The sequence below is a fragment of the Limulus polyphemus genome, unplaced genomic scaffold, assembly GCF_000517525.1.
Source record: "Limulus polyphemus unplaced genomic scaffold, Limulus_polyphemus-2.1.2 Scaffold1206, whole genome shotgun sequence".
In the NCBI taxonomy this organism is placed as follows: domain Eukaryota; kingdom Metazoa; phylum Arthropoda; class Merostomata; order Xiphosura; family Limulidae; genus Limulus; species Limulus polyphemus.
The window spans coordinates 181,214-185,798 of record NW_013666816.1 but is presented as its reverse complement, the minus strand read 5'-3'; the positions used below and the strand labels follow the sequence as shown (position 1 = coordinate 185,798).

Here is a 4,585-nt window from a genome sequence, read left to right as displayed (position 1 = left end):
AAATTTATCAGTTAAGTGAATTTCAGGCTATTTGAAATTCTAATACGTAACAACACATAAACGTAATCACATAAACTTGTAAAAAGATTTGAAATGATTTGTCACATTTGTCATCTAAAAAAGGTTTGTTTGTTGTTGATTTTTGTTGTTGTTGACTGAGCAGTATTCTTTAACAATTGACATTTAATATCTTAAAGAATCATCTCTTGAGGTAAACCTAACAAAGCAGTGTTTTGTTTATCAAAAATTCCATTTCTTTTTACAACTCCATAAGTTGTGTGTTAATTAATACCTTTGACTTGTTGCAATATTTGTTTTCGAGGTTTATATATAGATCACATTTTCAATGGGAAAAGCTACATAAGTTCCGAATAGTGTCCTATATTTTAATGTTTGTTGCCAGACATGGCCTGTTAGTTAAGGCACTCGACTCACAGTCTAAGAGTCGCGGGATTAAATCCCCGTCGCCGAAAAGGCCCGCCCTTTTAGCCATGGGGGCGGTACAATGTGACGGTCAATCCTACTATTCGTTGGTGAAAGAATTGGCGGTGGGTATTTTTGACAAGTCTGAGGACTTTCTCTCTAGTCTATCACTGCTAAATTAGGGACGGCTAGTGCAGAGAGTCCTCGTGTAGCTTTGTACGAAATTCCAAACACACCAAATCAAAGCCATATATAGCCTCCCAGTGGCTCAGCAGCCTGTTTGAAAGCTTATAGTGCTAAAAACTGGGCTTCGATATCCGTGGTGTGCATAGCACAGATAGCGTATTGTGTGTAGCTTTGTGCTTAACAAAAAAAAAAAAAGACAACAAACAAATGCCATATACAGTTTAAAATATTGAAATATTAGTTATGGTTACTAAACGGGAGGTTCTGAAACAACGCAGACAGTTATAGATTAACAGCATTTTCAAGTAACGTTCAACCTTTCATGTCCTGCAATTACAAGTGTTTAGAAAATTAGCGCGAGTTAATCCTACAGCATGTGTAGAATTATTTCGCTCGAGTCGGAAGACTTGAATAATTTCCTCGTCGATACCATGGAACAGATGTTCATATGACATAGGCCACATTATCGTAGATCTGTTTGGGTTGTCACCATCATGGCGAAGCGAGGAAAGTCTGCAGAGATTGTCCTGCTCTTCTTGTGACGTGCGTTAACATGTTTAACCCTTGAATAACCCATCAGTTTTAAAACACATGTTTCTAAACTTTTTATGAACGAAATTATTTGTGGGTCCATGACTTCGTTTGTTACAGGGTTCGTAGTAGTATATGAGTCATACAAAAAAAAATAAAGTGCCGTCAATATTTCATTTAATCTCTCTTAATCATTGCTGGGGTCTCCTATATATTTTTACATAGAAAATGAGTGATTTTTCTCACTTGTTTTAATGAGTTCATTACACTTTTTTAACAGGCAAAAATATAAAATTACACAATGTGATGAAATATGTTTTCCTTGCCGGTGGTGAATGTTACAAAAACATGTCCGTAATTTTGAGGATTAAATAGAGAAGAAATATCACAAGCTCTTTTTAATCTCTTTTAAAGTAGTCTATTTGTTAATTTTGTTAAGTACAAAGCTACACAATGGGTTATCTGTTCTCTACGAGCCGCAGGTATCGCAGCCTAATTTTTAGCGTTATAAGACACCAGTCTTACTACTGAGTTACCGGGGGAGGTGGAGCTCTTTTTTTAAAAACCAAAATTATGTTCTGCTGTTTACAAAATTAACTGTATATCAGATATTTAGACAACATTTCATAATTAGATTAACATAAACAGTCATTCTTTATTAAATCAGTATATTTTATTAATAACTTTCCAACATGCAATACTCAATGTTGGCATAATACATCGTATTCTTCTATGTGCGTTAGTACAAGGCTCTTACTAGGATCATATAACTCTGCTACAATCACTAGTTCTTGTATATCAGAATATGTATATGATTCGCTACAATACATTTATAAAACTTAAAACAGCTGTATCATTAATCGCGTTACACATATAAAACAAACAAGTAAAACTATGTTAAAAGCTATAGATTAGGAACGATAGAATTTTTATCCTGTGCAATAGGGATTCATCGCCCATCCGATTTAACTCCTTTTAGCTTGCCTTATGTGTCATAAAAAATTAGAAGATATGTCCTTCTGAAGTCCGGATCCAAAACTATCACCCACTATCTGTAGCCAGTTGTGAGGGCTAATCTTACTGAGTAGTCAGGGATTAATTGGACGAGTAAGCATACAGTATTCTCAACAGTCCGTAATGAACCAAGTACTGAGTATTCCTTGACAAAGTACGATTTGCTGACTATAAGCCAATTGAGGTCATAATACAATGAAAACAGTAAACATTGTTATTGTCAGAAGAAAAAGATGACTGCTGTTGTCATCCGAGGAGATTTGATCAAATAAAAGAAGGGTGCAATTTACCAATTGTTTTATGAATATAATAGACAGTTTGAAAGTTCTTTGTTAATTCATATCACCGATAAGAAAACATAGTTTTTCACTGTATATATCTTCATTGTTGGCACAATTAAAACAGAATTCAAGAGGCTAACTTGTCTGGCTTATATCCCAAGAACAAAGAACTTTCTCAAATACAATTTCTGTTCTCTGCTGTTAAGATCATTTTTTTAAACAGAGCGTCACACACTTCCTTAATCGAATTGGTGTATAAGATATACCAGTCAGGCTCAGGATATCTTAGCAGCCATGCCAATATTTTATTCGAGATCATCCAGTGGTGTTCTGTTTTTTCAACATACTATATATAATGTGTTTCTATGTGAATAGATGGATGAAATGTCTCAGACACCTATACGACCAATACTGTTTCCAATAAACATTACTCTTTGAAGGCCTACTTTCTTTGTGGTATCTTAACTTTAGCTAATTTCTGACCTTTATTGGTCCTAGATAGTAATGCATGAGCAGGACTCAACCTTTACAGATCCTAGGTAGTAGTGCATGAACTGGACTCAAGGGCAAATTAGGTGAGTATTTGAGCGTAATATAGTGTACAAACATAGGTTATTGGAAATAATTATAGAAATGCACAGATGAGCGTCAAATAGTGTTGAGACATAGGGTATTGGAAGTAATTATAGAAATGCACAAACAAGAGTTACAAACAAAGAGTAATTATAATTAAATGGTCAATTTAGCATTAGTACAATACTTTATTACAGAAAATAGAATATAAATGGAAATAAATTGTACAATAACGCGTTACACTGTTTGTTTCACTCAATGAATTCAATTTATTAAATGTGATATTTTTTTTCATGTTCATATTTATTTTATTTTTTAAAAGTTTTTATTCCATGGATATTGTTTATATTATACTTGAAATTTTAAAGCTTTTCCTTTACTTTCTTTGCTTAAATAACTTCGTTCTCCATTTCTAAATTTTTCTTGTCTTCTTACACATACCATCGAGTATGGGGTAAAGTTGAGTTTGGCGGGACCTCACTCCTGTTTTTTTTACACATCTGTAACAGTTATCACAGTTTATGAAATCAGTAGCCAAATTATCACAACGACAAATAATTGCACTTATAATAATTACTGCCTCACCTAACTAGCTTGTTTTTTTAACATTTAATATTTCCTTTTTTTTTTCTTCTTTGCTCCATAAATTAAAGTGATCAATTTTTTCAACATAAACTTGCATAAAATCTTGTACTTTTACTACTGTATGCTGGTATCTATTACCTTTATTACTCACCAGATTAAACACTGACTTCAATACTGTATGCTACCTATGTTGTTCACCAGGTTCAACCCTGGTTTTACTACTGTATGTTGATATCTGTTAACTATGTTACTCACCAAGTTAAACACTTATTTTACTACTGTGTTTATATCTATTAACTATGTTACTCACCAAGTTAAACACTGATTTTACTACTGTATGTTTGTATCTATTAACTATATTACTCACCAAGTTAAACACTGGTTTTACTACTGTGTGATGATATCTATTAACTATATTACTCACCAAGTTAAACACTGATTTTACTACTGTATGTTTGTATCTATTAACTATATTACTCACCAAGTTAAACACTGGTTTTACTACTGTGTGATGATATCTATTAACTATATTACTCACAAGATAAACACTTATTTTACTACTGTGTTTATATCTATTAACTATGTTACTCACCAAGTTAAACACTGATTTTACTACTGTATGTTTGTATCTATTAACTATATTACTCACCAAGTTAAACACTGGTTTTACTACTGTATGTTGATATCTATCAACTATATTACTCACCAAGTTAAACACTGATTTTACTACTGTGTTTATATCTATTAACTATGTTACTCACCAAGTTAAACACTGATTTTACTACTGTATGTTTGTATCTATTAACTATATTACTCACCAAGTTAAACACTGGTTTTACTACTGTATGATGATATCTATTAACTATATTACTCACAAGATAAACACTGATTTTACTACTGCATGTTTATATCTATTAACAATATTTTTCACCAAGTTAAACACTGATTTTACTATTGTATGATTATGTCTATTAACTATATTACTCACCAAG

General features: G+C 32.4%; 1 long non-coding RNA gene across 1 annotated transcript in view; it reads left to right on the top strand.

Annotated features, from left to right (window-relative positions):
- The first annotated feature begins 2,072 nt into the window (after positions 1–2,072).
- The window catches only part of LOC111086576, a 6,589-nt gene continuing 4,076 nt past the window's right edge, over positions 2,073–4,585 (top strand). Inside the window, exon 1 of the long non-coding RNA XR_002611311.1 lies at positions 2,073–3,010. This is a non-coding gene — a long non-coding RNA (uncharacterized LOC111086576). The remainder of the gene's footprint in view (positions 3,011–4,585) is intronic.